Genomic DNA, 7,657 nt, shown 5'->3' with positions numbered 1-7,657 from the left:
ATAATCGATACTACTAATTGAAATGTCAATTGATACTAATTGAAATGCAACATACACAATAATCGAACAGCCAATTGATACTTGTGATTTATGTTAATATTTCAATACATAGGAGTGTTGGTCCATAATTGAAATACTAATTGTTTTCTAAAGTATGACATGTTTTCTTGACATAATGTATCTAAACCAACACCAGCAGCTATGTACTCAAAATACTTAATTGTGAATACGCCACAATCACTATTATTTCGTTGAAGTGGAATTGAGTCAACAATGACAACTGGCCAAGGTTCCTTGTATGTCGATGATCTACCTCTCCTATCAAAGAAGCCAGTACTATCTAACAACTTTGGCATCAACTGTCGAATGGGCAGTAATATGTTTGTCATCTCTTCGGCAGTTGTAAGTGACGGAAGCGAATCCCATACCTTCACTTGACAACTTACCAAATCCAAGCATAATAGAACCCAATGGTTGCCATGGACATTGAATGGAGAGTAAACGTAATCAACACTTGCCCAAGGATCTTGGAAGTCCTCTTTTGACCCGACAACATAGTCAACCAACCTATACTCTTCGTCCCAGTCAAACGGGCGATTCTCTTTAATACATTCTTTGTATAGGGGCCACTTCGAAACTAAAATGCGCTGCAAAGAAAAACATACAAACGCAAATATCAGACCGAAAGACAAATATCAAACACAAATACATACATAAAGTAACGCGCGATTCCAAACCATAAAGATTGTGTCTGCAGTTGTGAAGTTCTGAGAAGAAGGTATCCCGGCTGCCTTAATCTTGAAGCGAATGAAAAGAAAAAGTGCATCCAAATGCTAATAGAAACAAAAGTAAGCAGTAAATGTATAGAACCATAACAATGATAAAATTATAATTGCATAAATGATAAGATAATCTCATACCTCATCCGACAACCACCGGCGACACATAAACAAGTCTCTGAAAAAAGCCTTCGATTTTTTCCCATGAAAGGTTTCACGCAGCTCATCGTCTGTACGCTTGTCTGTAATCCAAGCTCGAAGTCTATCTAAATGGACGTCAAGTATTTTGTGCATAGGATCATAAACAATTGCTTCATACTCAGAGGTGCTGGTGGTTGATGTCAGAGACCGTTTAGGTAGAGTTGTGAATGGGGTTGATAGGTAAACACTTGCACGCTTCCTACGGGCGGGTCGAACGTGTGGTCGTTGAGTGAGAAATGGTTCTATCTTTGTGACGTCCTCATCGTCAACGACATCTATTGGCTCCTCTAAACCAATATCAACCTTCTTCTCCAACACATCTTCGTCGCCCTATGGAAGCTCATAATGCATTAGTGTGGATAATGATAGAAATTAAACATCAATATTAGCATGAACATGGAACCAAACCTTCTTTTTAACTTCAATGTGTTCATCCTCCTTTGGCATCCTCAACCAATTAGGGGTACCGCCTGTGTCAACATCTTCGGTCTTAGCATTATCCACATCTTTACTTTCTAATGTATGATCTACTAAGCCTTCGGACACCTTGTGGTCCCCTTCGTCACCCTATAGAACCTCAAAATAAATTAGCGAGAACATGCAACTTAACGTATGAGTAATTCCCAAATATGAAACAACTAACGTCAATACACTTAACAGTTTCATTCCTAACCTTTCTTTGAAGTCCAATGTGCTTCAATATGGTTGACATCATGCCCTTCAATTCGTCAATATCGGATTTTATACTATTAAGTTGCCCTTCAACAACCGCTACTCGATCTTGGAGATTTCGAATAGCCTTTTTCATCTTAATCTTGGACTTCTGTTTCTCACTCTTTTTGAAGTCATCTTCATCATTAACAACTTCTCGTACTCTTTTTGAACCACCATTCTTCGACTAAATAATGGTAGATGAGCGGAAGTTTTCAAAAAGTTCACCTGAAGCAACTTTCAATTGCTCCTCTTCAGGTGTCATCTCAATGACCGCCTTAATTATAAACTGCAAATAGAAAAAGGCAAATGTATTTAGGACAAAGAAATAAGCACAAAATCACGCGATCCTTAAGTAAGTTACTATTGCTTGCTACTTACCATTGGCGAGTCAAACACCTGGCTTATAGTTTGGGACTTTGGTGATTGTTGGCACACCCACCTCAGCATTCGTGGTATGGCATGATCGTTTACTTTATCTACACCACATCCAATGATGGTTGGTATAGACTCATATGCCCAAACCTATTCGACATTTGACAAACAAGTTTAGAAAGTGCCACAAGATATATATAGATATATAAACAAGTGGTTATACAATCGTTTGAAAACAACTATACGATCATTTAACATAACTAAACGATCGTTAAAAAACAACTATACGATCGTTTAACATAACTAAACGATCGTTAAAACAACAACTAAGCGATCGTTTAAAAGAACTAAACGATCGTTTAAAACAACTAAACGATCGTTTAAATAACTAAACGATCGTTTAAATAACTAAACGATCGTTTAAAATAACTAAACGATCGTTTTAAAGTTTTGAAGTAAGAAGTAAGAAGTCACATACCTGTAATGCATGCGGAAATCCATTGATAGTATATTTTTTTGTCTGTGTTGATTTCTTCTTTCCCTTGGCATATTGCTTGTCCAAGGCTCTTTTCAAGGCACTTAGCGTGCGTACAAAAACAATCCGACCCCAATCATAATTATTAAATGAATTCCAATCATCAGCAATCTTGAAAAAACCAATGTCCACTTTGGTTCGCCTATCTTTTCCCAACAAAGATATCTCTATAAAGTAGACTAAAGCTAATTTCACAATATCATCGTCATCACCCTCGTATTCCAAAAATATATCCTCTAAGTCGCTAACATAAACACACTCCTTGTCTTTGAAAAACTTCTCCAACAGTCGACTATTCCCAACCAACTGAATATAGTCCTCTTTAGGACCCCATAGTCCAGTTATGATGTTAAACTCTCTCCTACCGAAAGTACAAACAACGCCCCCTAGTAAGAAACTTATAGAATCCTTTCCTTCATCTTCCACCTCCCTTAACAGTAAGTAGTGGATGAGTGGCCCATTAAAGACAATATTTAGGTCCAAAAAGTGCCAAACTTTGTTTTCCTAAATAAGGCTAATTGATCGGGTTTGAGTTTGGCCTTAATATTATGTGTTGTCTTTTCCAAATGAGACAAACAGCTTACTAGGGAATAAAAATGATGGGAAGGATTAATCTTGTACAAGGGTCCGTCGGTCGATGTCGAAGTCGATGTCATGATTCAAGCCTGAAGAAAAAGGAACAAATTCCAGCAAATATATTGAAAATGGGTTACAGATAAAACTCACTGAAATAAGAGAACACGCTCAAAGTTGATTCTTAGGTTCGAAAAGGAGAAGCGACGAAATGCACTGGAGGACCGACGACAGACGAACAGTCGGAGATGTTTCAAAAGCCAACGAAAGGAGATGTTTTTTTTTTTTACTTCAGGTGTTCTATGCGAAAGAGAAGGGAAAGCGAACGTGGGTAGGCGAAAAAATCAATAGAGAGCGATAGAAATTTAATGAAGGGCATTTTTGTCCATTCACACCCAAATTGTCCTAAAAGTCTTTCTTTTGAAAACTTGTCCCAAAATTCATTTAAATCTCTTTTTTTAACCTATTTTTGGCAATTTCCCATATTTTTTGGAAAGGAAAAGGGTGATTAGATTGGAGTGAGAGGGAAATTTGAGTTTAAAGAGAAGATTTGGTGGGTTTTAATGAAGAGAAAGAGTAGGAGATTTTGGGGAATTGAATTAAAGGAAAAAATAAAAGAAAATAATAATATTATTATTTTATTATTAATTTTCTTTAATTAGGGCATTGGGATGCATGGTGGTTTTTCACCATCTTCTTCCTCAAGCAACTCCAAGAAACCCTAGCCGCCCCTCGCTGCCGCCACCTTCTCCATTGCAGTCGTCTCTGTCTCGGTCCGTCATCGTCCGTCATCCGGTTTCCTTCACCCGAGCCTCTAGCCGCGACGCCCAAGCCAATAACCGTTCGCATCGCCGCATTATGCACGTCTAACCGTCTTCAACCTTCAGCCGATCGCCCAACTTACCCGAACCCGTTTGCAAGATCCGCAATGCACAGCCCATGACCCGAGCCGCTCTCCTTTGTCTATTCGTCACCACCCCTAGTTCGTTTCATCTCGTCCTTCAGCCGCCACCTCGTTCTATCGTCGACCGTCTCTGCCATTCCGTCAAAGCCAAGTGTCGTCGATCGTTAGAGATCGCTGCAAACCCAAGTCGCTGGCCGCACCGTGCGTTCGCTAAAAGTCGAGCCGTCCTCAGCCGCATGCGCCTTCCAGCCGAGTCGCGTCGAACCATCTCCCAGCCGTCGAGCCGATTCTCACCTAAACCGCCCCTTTCTTCGCGTCGAGTCATTTTCCCTGCCGAGCCGAGTCGCCTGTTCTTCTTTAGTCGAGTCATTTTTCCTGCCGAGTCGAGCCACCCGTTTCCTTCAGTCGAGCCACCTAGTCAGTTTTTTCCTTAGCCAAGCCATATCGAGCCACCAAGCTTATTTTTTGCTTTTTACCTATTTTTGGTAAGTTTGAGTTGGGTTTTGGTTAGTAGCTAACAAATATTGATTTTTGGACTCTAATTAATGAAATTTTGAATGTTGGATTGAATTGGTTAGATTTAATTGGAAACTGAGCTGGGAATTTGTCCAACTAAGTGTAGATCGAATTCGGCCTCGTTTTTTGGTAAGTTAAATCAACTGGATTTTTGGATCCTTAATCATCTGTGAGTTAAATTATTAAACTTAGTTATTTACTCTTATTGTTTAGGATTTTCCTTTGGGAAGCTTGACCACGACTGTTAAGATAATCTCGGTTTTAACTAATTTACAGGTAAGAGATTCTACTACTAGACCTCGAACTGAATTTAAGAGATCGCATGTGTTTATGGTTATGCATTAATGATAGCCAAAATGCATAACTTGATGCTATTGGTAATGACTGTCATTATATGGGTGATTGATGACGATGGTTGTTAATATGTTTATTACTGGTAGTATATTGATGACGACGACTATGTTATGTCTTTGATGATAATGTTTGATTAGAAATGATATGATCGATACTTATGTCATGTTTATGTTTATGTATGTTATGTTACATGTTATGGTTATGTTGTACTGTTAGCTTTAGCTATTAGAGTCGTACCTGCATGGATGTTCATCGGGATCACCATCTTTTATGACTATGTAGTCTGACGAGATCACCAGTCCAGTATGACATAGACATAGACATGATTATGAGTGATTCGACGAGGTCACTCACAACCCAATTGTCTTAGTGTTTTTTACGGGTACACTAAAGACCAGTTTGTCCTAGGTGTTCCTTTGGATTCACCGAAGACCAGATATGTTCCTACGGGATCACAGATTTACACGTGTTCAGGAACGTGCCAGTTTAGGGGTATCACTTTACAAGACTCTAATAGAAAGTTAACAGACACCTAGCGGGACTAATAGTGGGTCCCTTACTAAGAATATTTTTATACTCACTCTTATAGGCAGAGGTAGAAATAAGGGTAGAGAAAAGCTGGCGAATGACAAGAAGTGACCGTGGCGAGCCATAGGAATCATTTTTTTTTTTTTTTTTGCTTCCGCCTTATGTCATTTGATCAGATGCACTTCTATTTTATTTTACTTTATTTTATTTTTTTCTTTAAAACTAGATAGAACCCGAGTTAGGATTTTATTTAATTTTATCTTTACATACATTTGTTTATGATTTTTAAGGAGTATTTGAGGTTTTGTTTTATTTTCTATTGTTAATTTAAGAAATTTTATTTATCTTTTAATTAGTAATGACTTCGGCTTAGTATAAGGAGTTGGGTCGTTAAACTTAGCCTTTTTCCTCTTCAAACTTCCAGAATAACAACATTCAACTTTCTAATCTCAACCTCTAATTATTCAAGTCTTAAAATAGATTTTAAATCCATAATAAAGTCGCTAGCTCCTACTTCATAGTGGTAAACGTGTAAACTTAAGGTTGAATTTAATCATTCTTTACTTAAACTCTACACATGGCCTATTAAGCATACTTAGGAAACATTTGGGAAGTTTCCTTACTTCTTCTCGCCTAGTCCTTTATCTCGCGAAACACCTTGATCGCATAATAACATAACTTTTCAAAAATCTTGTCGCATAACCTTTCTTGCAAACTAACCAACCTCTTCTCGTGTAGACCACCCAAAACGCTTGTTTCAGGACACTTAGTCAAATTTTACTTCTTATCTTAGCTACGAGTCTTAACTACGAGTCTTACAAATTGCATTCACCATTGGAGAATATGTCTCCTCATAATCAATATCTGATCTTTGTGAAAAATCTTGTACAACTAATCTTGCTTTATATCTTGTGATCTCATTATTTTCATTTCTTCTCACAAATACCCATTTATATCTCACTAGTTTGACACCTTCTAGTGTTTGGACTACTGGTCCAAAAACTTGATATTTGAATGTGAATTTAATTCTACCTCAATTACTTCTTTCCACAAAAATCAATCTTTTCTCTGTCGATATTCTTCAATAGATTTTGGTTTAGAATCTTTTTTTCAAATATAATATCAAGAACAACATTATATGCAAAAATGTTGTCAACAACTACATTAGTTTGGATTTATCTTTTTCTTGTTATGACATAGTTTATTGAGATCTCATTATTATCCTCAGTTGTTTTATTTTTTTCAACATTTCTGTGGGAAGTCAAATTTTGGATTTCTTCTGGAACATTCACATCCTTAATAGAGTTATTGACCCGATTTCTTTTTCAAGGATTTTTATCTTTGGAACTTACTGGTCTACCATGTTTCTGGTGTGTTTCAGATTCATTAATGACAACATGTTGTGGTGAGATATCAATCTTTGATGGGACATTTACAGCTACTATATTTGATTTAGTTACTTCCTTTGCATCTATAAATGCATCTAGTAACTGTTTTGCTATATTTTCCAAATGAATTATTTTCTGAACTTCAAGTTCACATCGATCTGTAAGATGATCTAAATGAGACAATAATGATACATTCCATAGAATTTCTTTTTCCTACTTCTTAATTCCTCCCCCTATGTTGGAAAATTTGTCTCATTAAAATGACAATCAGCAAATCGTGCATTAAATACATCACCTGTCAGGGGTTCAAGATATTTAATAATTGATGGGAAATCTAATCCAACATATATTCCTCGTCTCCTTTGAGGGCTCATCTTAGTACGTTCTGATAGAGCAATTGAAACATTACTGCACATCCAAAAATTCTAAAATGAGAAATATTTTATTCATGGTCATATGCTAATTGTAATGGCGAGTACTTATAATAAGTTGTTGGCCTAATACACATAAGTGACATGAAAAATATCTTGTCCCCATATAGATGTAGGCAGTTAGCTCTCATAAGCAATGGTCTAGCAATTAATTGCAAACGTTTTATAAATGATTCTGCTAAACTATTTTGTGTATGAATATGAGCTATAGGATGTTCAACACTTATCCCAATAGACATACAATAATTATTGGGATGTAAATTCACCAGTATTATCAAGTCGAATGTTCTTAATTGTATAACCAAAAAACTGTGCTCTTAACTTAATTATTTGAGCAAGTAATTTTGCAAATGTAAAATTTC

The sequence above is a fragment of the Cucumis melo genome, chromosome 9 (genome assembly GCF_025177605.1).
Source record: "Cucumis melo cultivar AY chromosome 9, USDA_Cmelo_AY_1.0, whole genome shotgun sequence".
NCBI classification, from domain to species: Eukaryota; Viridiplantae; Streptophyta; class Magnoliopsida; order Cucurbitales; family Cucurbitaceae; genus Cucumis; species Cucumis melo.
This window is presented reverse-complemented; position numbering follows the sequence as displayed.